Here is a 12,989-nt window from a genome sequence, read left to right on the forward strand (position 1 = left end):
AAAGCACTTTGAGCTCAGTGCAGAGGAAAAAGCAAAATTGTTTTGCATTGCTGCGAGGTGAGCAAGGCCCAAGGCCCGTCAGTCACTTGAAAGACGGGTGTCAGAACCGTGCAGCAGGTTTCTCTGAAACTGAGGGCGAGTCTGAGAAAAGACTTTCCGTGCCCAAATTGTGGGCTTTTAAATTGTTTAAATTTGAAAAAAATTATTGAGATTTTGTTGTACACTTGAGATTAGATACACGCTTTTGGGGTTACTCCTCTGGGCTTTTCTGATAGGAAATCCTGAGCAAAGTGAAAAATGATTTCTAAAGGAATTTTGTGTGTTAACATTGTATCTTATAAACAACTCGCTTTTCTTTTGTAGTCGGTATTAACCATTTTTGCTTACTGTTATCTTTACATTGTAATGGGAACCAAATAACCTTTTGTGGACACTGTAAAATTACTGTGGTTTTTGGTAACAATTCATGTGCCAAGGTTAGGTAATCGATCATATCCTTAGTTTGAAAGTTTGTGCTTTTTAAATGATCCAGCACTACTGGGGAAACTCGGCCAAAACCAGTCTGGGGAGCAAGAACAAAAACGAGGCGGCAGGCCTCGCTAGGTGTGGCACATCACGTGTTTGAGGTGCATCTGCTGGCAAAGTATGCTGGTGGCTTTTGTTATGTCTTTTCCCCTTAAATTTCACCTTAGATACTTTAAATCCCAGTGCTTCTGCCTTTGGGATTCTATGTCTTCTGGGTTTAAAAAATGTTAAAAAATATGTTGGCATGATAGCTGCGTTCTTAACCAGAGACTTGGGCATGACACAGTTACTGACTGTCCTTGGCATTTAGAGTATTATGCATGTATGGGGAATAAGTTGGGTAAGACCTGGTACTGTTGCCTCATGTATGTGACTAATAGTTTTTTCTTCCCCATTTCAGCACAAATAAAGGTTTGAGCTCTAAACTCATTAGAATCGTTGTACTGCTATTTTTTTTTTACCTTGATCTTTTCTGTAAACCAAGTTGCCTTCACAATTACCTTGACTGTATCTTCATATAGGCTAAAATTAACTTTTCAACAGCTCCGAGTAATTGAGGTCATGCGATAGAGTATGGTAACCTCAATAGAACTGTCCTGATGGTGGGCCTGCAGCCTGGGGGGCGGGGCGGGGCTCTGCTCACTTGGGAGTGTGGAATGGAATGGTTTTGAAAAATGTGCCAACCACTCAGTGAAGGTCAGGGTCATGTCTGGGGGAGTACTTTGTAATACCCTGGGATTTTACCTGGTTACATTTCCAATTGCTGTGGTCAGCAAGAGGACCTATTTCCATTTGCTTACGGGAAACATCTAAGAATAGAATGGGCATGTACTAAGTTTTCCATATTTGGGTCTTTGGGAGACTGGATGGCATCTGGGATTTGGATCTAAGCCCATACATGGTTCTCATCTTACTAAAGAGTTTGGCTTGGGTTAATTTTTTTCTCTTGAGTTTGGGCTTAGTTGTGTAAGTGCTGTTACTGAACAGCTGACTACAAGGTGTGCTTAGAAGCTGAGTATGGATCCGGGGTGGGAGCGAATTCCTTGTACTGCCATGCTGTGACCAAAACAGGTGGGATTCCCGAGAGCAGCAATGGGACTGGTGGCTGTCCCCGGGGGGCTCAGTGTCTCCTTTGCCTGCCGCCTCTGTCCTTGTGACCCCCACCCCACTACCCCATGTGTGCCACTGTGCCCACTATCCAGGGCTCTGCTCTGTCAGGAGTTACCCCATAGTGGGCAGGTTCAAGGGGGTCCTTTCCCCGCTCACCGCCCGTTCCTGTTCCCCAGGACCATCTCGGCCTCCTTTCCCCTCCCCCTTTGTTTCCCTTTCCCCCAGCCCTCCTCCACCTGCTTTGCCCTCTTTCCAGAACGCGTTTGTCCTCTGGTATTTTTAGAGGATGATTACAAAACTTGGTTCCAGCCTTAAAGGGCAACTGCTATAAATACCTCTGTAAATAGTGCTGTTACTTAGCAACTGCCGGGCTGATGTCTCCATCGGGTATAAATGTTTGGCCGTGGGGGAGGCTGAAGGCGGTGCTGATGTCCTCTGGCCTCCCCCCAACCAGGGGGTTTGGACTGGAGCTTCCTGCGTGTTCTGCCCTCGGTTCCCCTCGGCTCGGGGGGACAGGTGTGGACAGTGTTGCGGCCTGAGTCTGATTCCAGCCTTTCCAGCCTTGCCTCTGAGCGCCCAGGGGCATGGGTAGGAGAAAATGGTGATCTGGTACAAAACAGGAGTAATGGGCCTCAGCACAGCAAAGCTGAACTTGGAAGTTCTAACAAGGAAAATTGTTAGGTGGCTGAGGCTCCTCCGTGCCCAGGTTGGACACTAAACCACAGGTACGTGTTACAGGAAAGACGTTGGTCATCACTGTCCCACCCACCCTGGGCGGCCTTGCTTTTTCTGACGCCATTAAGGGACTTCATGCTGCGGCGATCCTCTGCACCTGTCCCTGGAGGAAGTGCTGGCCCTGGCTTTGAGACGGTGCGGTGTGTTTTGAGTGTTTATACTTCATGCACAAGAATAATCTGCGGCCTTGAAAGGCACGAGGAGGGCAGCAACAGAAGAAACGGGAAGTTGGTGCCCCTTGAGTGTGCCCTGGACCTGGGGGAGGGCGCCTGCTCCACCCCCCTTCCCTGTCCCCTCTGCCTACGGGCCTCCACTCCACCGCCTTCACTTTCTTTTAAGTAACTCAATTCAGTCCTCGTGCGTAAAAATAGTTTATTGTAAGGCTTACAAGTAAGAAGATTGAAAAGCAGTAATCTTCCGTTAACAATTGGCCTATTTGCTTCTAGTTTTTCCTACACTAGCGTATGGCATTTCCTGCAGAGAGGGGTGCCGTAAGCTCTGTGCTGCCGCCTTTGCCATGTAACGAGTGGGCTGCTTTGGTGATTTTGAAGCATCTTTTGTAGCAGAGGCTCCGTTGTGTGGCTGTCAGTGTAAACACCGCCTGTGGAGGACACGCCTAGCGTCTTTCAGTTTTTCCTCTCAGGGAGCTGTGCTGTGATGACCTTCCCTGCAGCTCAGACTTGATACATTCCATGTACCTATGTCCTTGGGTGACGTGAATGCATTCCTCCTGTGAAATGCCTGTACCATGTCAGGCTTTTCGTTCCTGTTGCTAAGTCACCATCTAGGGAGGGATTTTCTAAATGAGCCATCTCACCAGTGAGGTAACTGTTTTTCTCAGAAGAGGTATCATATTGAACCCTTCAGCCTGCCTGGCCGGTGTAGTTCAGTGGTTGAGTGTGGACTCATGCACCAAGAATCACTGGTTTGATCCCCGTCAGGCCATATGCCCAGCTTTCAGTCCTGAGGCAGCTGGTCAATGTTTCTATCTCCCTCCATTTATGTAAAAATCAGTAAGAAAATACACCTTTTTAGTGTCTGGGCTTCAATAGGGTGGGTGTGAGCTCTGCTGTGCTGCCCGTGAGGCTGACCGTCTGCGCTTCCGTTGGCCAGTTGTGTGTGCGTGACTCCACCTCTTCCTCGCTCATTTCTTCATTGTTTAGCAAAAGCAGTTACGTTAAGAATGTTAATAATCCCTGGTTATATTGACGCAAATGTTTTTCCAACTTTGTATATTGCCTTTCCAATGTGTCTCGGACACAAAAATTAGTTTTTTAATATGTCATTCTTTCTGGTTTCTTCACTTGGCGTAACTCTTAGGAACCGAACTATAATTCCTGCGGCACTCGTGGTTGCATGTTTACTTTTCAGTGTGTGATCCAGCTGGAGTTTGTGCAATCTGTTCACGTGCTGGGTGCGGGGTCAGCCGGCCGGCCACCCTCGGAGCCCCGAGCTTCTCCCGCCCCCGGTGCCTCCCTGAGCCCGATGGGGTGGCAGATCCTGTCAGCCCAGGCTGTCCCAGCGGCACGGTTCACTGCACCCCTCTGGGCAGGTGGGGTCCCTACTCCCCTAACTGGTTTGGACCTGTGGCAACTGGGATGGGAGGTGTCAAAAACAGGTGCAGACACGAACTGGTTCTACTCCCTAATTGCTGCTTGCAGCTTTAAGACGGAGCAAGTCCTTACCTCTCCGAGCCTGTTTTTCTGGTCTGTGACGTGGGGTCCTGAATGTGCGTGGGCACTGCTCCCTGGCTGACGGTGACCCCCTCTCATTGCCCAGCCTCGATCCGGGCCGCCTCCTGCTTCCTCTCCCGCCGCCTTGCTCCGAGCCTCTCTGCAGTGGTGATCAGGGTCACATTCTGGCCCCTTCGGGTTTTACATTTAATTCTGTTTCCGTTAACATTTCCCTGTGGCAGCAGAGTCCACAAACACGTGGGAAGTGGCCTTTTCTCTGGGTTGGGTCCTAACGAGCATTCCACTGCCGGGTTCTAGCGCCTATGGACGCTCTGAACTGCGTGTTCTTGTGTGGGAAGCGCAACCTCACCGAAGGGCCGTGACCTCGAGAGGGTGGTGCATGGATGACTGCGTGACTCCATCCCACTGAGTGTGCAGTGTCTGTCAGTGATAAGCTGCGAGCAGGACATTTGTGGTAAAAGACAGTAAAAGGCACCATTAACTGTTGGAAGTGTACCGTTCCGTGTGTCAAGTATATTTTCATTGTTGGGGATATAACCAAGCTCCAGAACGTTTTCCTGGCAAAACTGAAACTCGGTGCCCATTAAACTCCCCGTTCCCTTCGCTCACCCCCTCTACCCCTCTGCCACCTCCCTGCCGCCGGTGCGCACTGTTCTCCTTTGTTCTGAGTTTGACTTCTAGGTCCCTCACATTACAGTGAAATGATACAGTGCTTGCTTTGTGGCTGGCTTATCAGCATCATGTCCTCCTGTGTTCATCTGTGTGGGAGCCTGTCAGTTGTCTTACTTTTTAAAGAGCTGACTGATCCATTGTGTGTCTGCCACCTGCTGTCATTGACCTCTTTATTCACCGTCACTGATGCCTGGGCTGCTCCCGCATCCTGGTTATTGTGCCCAGTGCTGCTGGCCACGGCCTGCACACCCCTCGCTGACTGCTCTCAGTGCTCCCGGAGAAGACCCCGGAAGCGGAATGCTGGGTCACGTGTGCTCTGTGTTTGAGCTTTGAGGACTTGTCCCTCTGTTTTCCATAGCAGCTGTGCCGTTTTATGCTGCCAACAGTGTTCAGGGGTTCGATTCTCTGCCTCCTCACCAATACTTGTTTTCTGTTGCTTTTTTTAATAACAGCCATGCTAATGGGAGTGGTGAGACTTCGTTGTGGTTTTCATTTGCATTTCCCTAATGATTTTAAGATTTTTAAATTTAAGATGATGTTAAGCATCTTTTCATATGCTTGTTGACCATTTGTATATTTTTGGAGAAATGTCTTTTCAAATCCTTTGACCATGTTTTAAATAGTTATTTATGTATTGCTGATTTGTTGGAATTCTTTGTATATTCTGGATATTAACCTCTTATCGGATGCACAGTTTACAAATATTTCCTCTCATCTGTAAACCTTTTCACTCTGTTGATTTGATGCCCAGAAGTTTTTTCTTTCATGTCCAGTTTATCTGTTTTCACTTTGTTACCTGTGCTTTTGATGTCATGTTCAAGAACTCCTTGCCAAATTTGATGTTGTGAGTATTTGTTTCTACTTTTAAAAGTACTTGAGTAATCATAATTTGCATTTCTGTAAATACTGGTTAGTCTGATTTTACTACTTGATTTACAATTTGCATTTTGCCTCTTTAACCACTTACCACATGAAATTTCCATATTGATTTCTTATAATGATCATACATTTTTTCTATAGTTGGGTAGGTAAGTGTTTGCCAGTGAGATTGTCAAACTTATTCTCATTTTTTTCTTTATTGCTGGAGCAAAAGGTATCTATTATACAAGGACTTTTAAAAAATTAATAATAACAATAAATGTGTTGGGTTTTGATTAGTTTCTTTAGTAGCTAAGCATGTATATACTGCCACAGTCAATAATCCATTTAAGGAGTAATGTGAATCTAACCCAGGAGTGGATCTAAGTTATACTCAAAGTTGAAATATCAGAGTTTTATTGAGTAAATACTGTTTTGTTTTTTTTACTTGTTTTACTCCTTTACTCCAGGTCTTAAAATTATCTGCCTTAATCTATTTCTGGAATTTTTAGTCTATAGTTTTTGTTATTTTTCTATCAAATGCAGTGAATTTTAATGGCGGCCATTGTCCATTATGTTTTAAAATCTAATAAGTTGAAGCTATGATACTCATCTCAAGGCAAAAATATGCTCTCCTTGTTGGAACTTGAGTACAGAACTGGGTTAACCTTTGGTTCATGATATAACATGTTCTCTTTCATTTGCTTCCTTGATGTTTGTACTAGTGCGGTAAGCGTTTCTGAACCTAATATTCAATATAAAAACTAGAACTTTTGACGGTAAATTCCTCTACTTGCCTTCCTCGGGCCAAGGCCATCTTCCTCCTCAATAGTGGTTCCTTTTACTTGCTTCTTTTCACTTGACTTGAAGAAAATTCTTATCTAAATGCGTTTTATAAAGTACATATTTTAATTGTAATTGTTTTTAACTTTATAGAAAGATATTAATGTTGTACATAATCTTCTGGACTTTTTCTCATTTAATATAAGGTTCATACCTTGCCCTGTGTGTATGTAGTTCATTCTGTTTGTTCGCTGGGTAGAATCCGTCATGTGACATTACCACAGTTAATTTGTTGACTTTTCCATTGCTTCTCTGATTCCATTGAGCACAATTACACAAGTGGTAAGTGGTTGCTTATACAGAATTAAAACTTAACCGACAAGGTAGGCACTACCCACTCCCAGCAGTGACCAGTGTCACCCATGGGCTGTGTTTTCTGCCACACCTTTATCTAATCATTTAGATCCACATCTAAATGAGATTATGTTCTTTTTCTTTACTATGTAAGTGGGGGAAATATTGGGTATTGTATATAATTATTGACTTATTTTTCCCATTTGACAGTAGGAGACTCACTCAATCTGCTATGTAGTATTTCTTGATGTGACTACTATGAGGTGTGTAGCCATTCTGATACTGACGAACATTTTCAATCTTTTGATGTTTCAAACAACACTGTGCCGTCATCACCATCCACACCCGCGAGTGCGCAGGCTTGAGTGCTTCTCAGGGCGGGTACGAGGAGGTGGGATTCCTGGGTCCTGGGACGCTCTGCCCTGTCCTGCCCTCCAGAAAAATGTACCAATCCCACACCCGAGCATGCGGTTCCCTGCTCAGATGCTCAACCTCCTGTAGAGCAAACCACTTCTGCTGGTGCCTCCTTTGATTTGTATGTGGCCGGAGAATGTAATGGTACAATGGTTCTTGGCGTCAGCGAGCTGAATGTCGTGGGCTGAATGCTGATGGCAGTGACCAGGTCTAGGACTATGCTTTTCTTGAAGTAGAATGTTTTCAGCTACTCGTGTCAGGATGAGGACACCCGACCTTATCTCCGTGCCCAGGTCCCACTGTGGCTTTGTCTTCTGCTTATCTTTGCATTTCAGCCACTCGTCTAAAACAACATTTTGCAGTTTTAGGTAAGGCCGTGGCTAATGTTACTGTATTGTGTACCGTTGTATGGATGGGATGTGGCATAACTTATTTTAATCCCTTTACAAATTACTGGTCTTGTACTTAAAAGTCAAGCACTGCAGAAGACACAGCACAGAAGATGCAAGTCCCTCTGAACTTTCTCTCCCAAGGAAACTGCTGGTGACAGTTATGGTCCCTCAGACCTTCCCTCCGGGGACATACTGCTCTGTACCCTGTTATCTGCTCTCAAGTGGAACCATACAACTGCTTTATCATTGTCCTGGCTCCAGAATGTTGGATCTCGCACATGGTACACAGTACTATGTTTTTATCATTATCATAGCGTGGACTCTGCGCTTACTAAGTTTGCTGTAAAACAGCGTGCGTGCCATGTTATACCGCGCCAGCCCCACACTGTGTGTTTACCACATCTCTCTATTGCATCATGTTCTCTGCTCTTAATCTCCTGTTTTACAAATAAGTGCACAGTGTGTGAAGTTCAAGTGTGGGCAGAAGGCCCTGGGCCTTCACAGCCATTCCCCTCCCTCACTGACTCGCCCAGAGCAACTTCCAGCTCTGCAGGCTCCCTTCGCGGTAAGAGCCCTGCGGAGGTGACCGTTTTTCCTTTTATGCCATGTTTACTGCATCTTCTCTATGTTTAGCTCTAAAATACTTACGTGGTGGTACAGCCGCCTGTGGGATTCAGTACGTAACGCGGGACAGGCTTGAGGCCTGGGAGCTACAGGCGAGGCCGTGGAGCCTCGCTGCGCAGTAGGCTAGGCCGCCGAGGTTGTGTAGTGCACGCCGATGTTCTCACAGCCAGGAGGTCCCCACCAGCTCTGTCCTCAGAATGCACCCCCACCGGCTCTGTCCTCAGAATGCACCCCCACCAGCTCCGTCCTCAGAATGCACCCCCACCGGCTCCGTCCTCAGAATGCGTCCCCACAGCTCTGTCCTCAGAATGCACCCCCACCAGCTCTGTCCTCAGAATGCACCCCCACCGGCTCCGTCCTCAGAATGCACCCCCACCGGCTCCGTCCTCAGAATGTGTCCCCACAGCTCTGTCCTCAGAATGCGTCCCCACGGCTCCGTCCTCAGAATGCGTCCCCACGGCTCCGTCCTCAGAATGCATCCCCACCAGCTCCGTCCTCAGAATGTATCCCCACCGGCTCCGTCCTCAGAATGCATCCCCACCGGCTCCGTCCTCAGAATGTATCCCCACCAGCTCCGTCCTCAGAATGCACCCCCACCGGCTCTGTCCTCAGAATGTATCCCCACCGGCTCCGTCCTCAGAATGCGTTCCCTCATCATTGAGCAACACCTGGGGAGGAGTGAGAAGCTGCCAGCGTCCACACTACCCTGTCCCCCCACCTCCTCTGCCCTTCCTCTTCCTCTGCCCTTCCTCCTCTCCCCATCTGCCTTTGCCCTGGGGTCTCGGGCTCAGTCTCGGGAGGGGGCTGAGTTCCTGCTGCGCCTGTAGAGGCACACTGGCCCCTACCGTTCCACTGTGCTTGTCCGCACCAGAACTGGGCATAAGCTGGTGTCTGACTTGTATGGCACATGCAAGCCTCAGAGTCTACTTCCTGGTGTTCTTCCCCCTAAGGAGGTTGAATGACAAACTATTCTAGGAAAGCAGTCGTAACATTTACAAAGAAATGCCACACTTAGATCTTGTGTTTGGTCTGTTGAAATCTCACTTGGTATCCGCGTAAGCATGTCTAGCCCTGAGTGGAAGCATGGGGGGGTTGTGGGGGGGTTGAGGGATGGCACAGTCTGCCGCCGCCTGCCCTTCTCAGCACAGCCCTGGCTGCTTTCTGCCCTCAGCGCCGTCCCCCCTCCCTCCCCAGCAGCCACCAAATGCGGCGCACAGTGAACCCCACTGTCTCCTACTCAGCTCACAGGGCCACGGGAGCTTAACGCCCCCAAACTCCTCTCCCCTCAGCCTCTGGGGGCTCGGTGTACTGACTGACCCCTTACTCTCTGTCGGTGTGACAACTGCGGACCCACCGTCTGTGTCAAAGCAAGGGCCTGTCTCTGCCTCATGCTGACCCCAGGGCAGGCTCTGCTGATTTCCACCCAACTTCTTTAACCTAAAGGCCAGACCGTGTTCAAAGAAACCTTCACTGTTAGCTTCACAGCCTGTAGGTGCAGGGCCATCGCTCGCCCTGGACCCTCCCCACAGCGGCAGCTGGTGTGGAGTCCTTCTAGAGAGTGTGCATGCTTAAACCCACAGTGGCTCCGTTACCACAGCACGTCTGTATTTATGGTTGGCCTTAGGCTTCTCCACGTTTGTGGTGTTATCCATGTTTTAATGATCCGTTTCTCTTTTGGTGAGCAATCAGGTTGTTTCCAGCAATTTTTACTGTATATAAGGCTCTAGTATTTGTATGTGTGTTTTTTAAAATATATTTTGATTGATTTCAGAGAGGGAGAAAGAGATAGAAACATCAATGATAAGAGATAATCATTGATCAGCTGCCTCCTGCACACCCATGTGCCTCTGACTAGACTTGAACCCGGGACCCTTCAGTCCCAAGGCTGATGTTCTATCCACTGAGCCAAACCGGCCAGGGCTGTCGGTATGTGTTTTCATGTATGTGGGCAACCATAGCTACAGGAGGCAGTTGCCCGTCAGGCATTCGCAGCCCCAGCGCCTTTCTAAGCATTCAGGCCGCCCAGGCTGCATGCACTTCAGGGACGTGATTGGCCTTGACATTTCCCTGCGTCTTACCCGCCGATGTGCTCTGGACTAGACAGTTTGTCAGTGTGAGGAGTGAAATACATTTCGTCGTTTTTTGCATTTCTGTTGGCTCGTGTACTTCCTTATTTTAAAGAGCTCTCTATATATTAAATAAATTAGCCCCGTCATATACTTCCCTGTTGGCCTTGACTTTTAAATGTTATGCTACAATTTTGCTGTTCAGAATTTTAAATATACAAATACTCATCAATGTTTTCTTTCATGGCTTCGGGATTTTATGAGTAGTTCAGAAAGGCTAATCTCTCTCAAGGTTACTTCTTGTTAAACCCCAGTTTCATCCTGTTTTTAAATTTGAATGGGATCTGTCTGGACTGAATCTGGTGTAATGAGTGACGGAAGGACGGTTGGCCTATTGTCTTCAACCATTGATCTGTCTGTTCATGTGCCGCCTTCAGTTTCAAATCCTGCAGTTCTGTGCTCAGCACATGGTACGTACCCATAGCCATGCCCAGTATTTTACTTCTTTAGATGTCTTCATGCTACTGTCTTCCTGTGCAAGAATCGGGTATGTCTTTGCATTTACTTACGGATGTTGGCCTTAGCGTTTGCCCAGCTGGGGAATGGTCTGGGCCTGTTCTAGGATGCTTGCATTTCCCCCAGTTTTATTGGGAGGTGACTGATGAGCAGGGTTTGCATTCTGATCCTCTGCCATGTGGCTGACTCTCTGTTGTGGGACGTTCTGGGTGCCCGGATGTCTGAACAGAGGCCTGTTCTGGCGCCCAGCGCCTGACCCTGCTCAACCCTGCCCCGCCTCTCCTGTGCACGCCTCTCCTTGAATTGCTGACAGATGCGTTGAGTGCTCTCCTCCGTGTCAGAGGTCACGCAGACCAGGTCCCCCAGGCCGCCGTCGTGTGCACCCTGTCCTGTCTGGGACACTGGTTCTTTGGGGACTGCCAGGTGGGGCTGGCTCGTCCCCAAGCCTTTCCGTCAGTGACTGGTTTTCTGCACAGAAGTCAGGCCTGTCCTGCTCCAGGAGGCACGCCGGGGCTGGTTTCCGGTCAAGCGCTGCTCTGCGTTCTGGTGATGCTTGTTTCCTGACCCGCTGTTGAAATTGGATGGGATGCTTTTTCCTGTTTTCTAAGATTGTTCTGCATGAATCTGATGATTTCCTTAAGAGAATTCTTAGCGGTGACTCTGCTGGCTCGGAGGGTGTGCCCAGCACGAAGGCCTTGACTCGGGTTGGCAGGTGACCCTAAGGTGGCACAGCGGCTCCCCAGCAGCAGCCTACAGCCCGGCTCCTGCGGTTTGTTTTCATCTTTGCTGATTGGAAGGCAAACAGTCTCGGCGTTTTCCTTTGCACGTCTGATGGTGTGAGGCCATGTTCACCTTTTGTTTTTGTCAGCTGTCTGCTTTGTGCTTCATTTAAACACCCACTTCCCAGGCCCTCTGCTGAGGACGGCTCCCTCACACCACAAAGTTTCCAGGTTGGGAGTTTGTGTGTTGGATCTTGCTGACAGTTTTAAGTTTTGTAATCAAATCTATTTTCTTACTACGGTTTTCATACTTGGGTATCATGCTTATTTTTCTTAGGGTTCCCTTGTGGTTTCAGTTTTGACATTTAACTCTTGAATCAGTCTAGGAGTTGATGTGCTGTACACATAAGGTAAGAATCTAATTTCCTTCTTTCAAAATGGCCAACCACGGTTCCCAGCACCATTTACTGAGTAATTCTTTCTCTACCAATTTGAAATGCCACTATTTCCTTATTAAGTTCTGTTTCTGAGCTTTCCAGTCTGTTCCACTGACCTGCGTTTCTGTGTGCCAGTCCTATGTTGGAATTATTTTAGCTTTATAATACAATAGATTTTATTGGAATTGCATTATCAGTACAAACATACTACAATGCTGAGACTTCCCGTTTAGAAACTGGCCTCCCTGTGCATTCAAGATAGGATGATTCTCATCAGGCAATTTAGACCTCTCTTATACAAGGTTTGCACATTTATGGCGTTCTTAGAACTGTTATTCTTATCATGGTTGGATCTGTTTTTTCAATTAAAATTTCAGTTGAGCTTTGCACATTGGAAGCGTCGTAACCAATAAGGTTTATATGAGGTACAATTATTGCCCATAAAAAAAACTCAGATGATGGTAACATATGGTAAGGAGTGTGTGTGTAGTAAATTATGCCGAACTTCAATATTAGGGCCAGATAGAGGTACTGCGGCATCTTGGCTAAAATTGTGAGCTTCCGAATCAGATCACCTGCTCTCACACTGGACTCGCCTCTATCATGACCAGTTTCCTATTTTTAAAAAAAAGGTGTCAACATATTATTTACTAAGAACATGATGAGGGGTAAGTAAGCATTGTGCCTATTTGGTGCGCTCCTGGAACGGAGTGGGTACTGTTGTTGGGTGTCCAAGTAAGTAGCGTGTCATCTCTAATACGTATGTTATTGTGTGATTTCCTCCATTTTTCATGCTGCTCTCGCCTGTCTAATTCCCAGTGACTGTGAGCATCGTGGCCTTGTCCCACCTGCCCCCCTTCTGGGATCTGTCAGCAAACAAAAGAGGGGGTGAGGCGGGGCGCTGGGGGTGCACATAGCAGCCCGCATCAGGTGGCTGAGGGTCATCGTCCTGCCGGTGGTCCTAGGACAAGCTGGGGTGGCTGCTGATAGACATTTTAAATTCTAATGTTTATGTATTTATATTGTATTTATATAACATGTATTTGAAAAATCGCTGGTTTTCTGTTTATGGTGTTAATATAAAGTTTCC

This window comes from Pipistrellus kuhlii, unplaced genomic scaffold (genome assembly GCF_014108245.1).
Source record: "Pipistrellus kuhlii isolate mPipKuh1 unplaced genomic scaffold, mPipKuh1.p scaffold_m20_p_56, whole genome shotgun sequence".
NCBI classification, from domain to species: Eukaryota; Metazoa; Chordata; class Mammalia; order Chiroptera; family Vespertilionidae; genus Pipistrellus; species Pipistrellus kuhlii.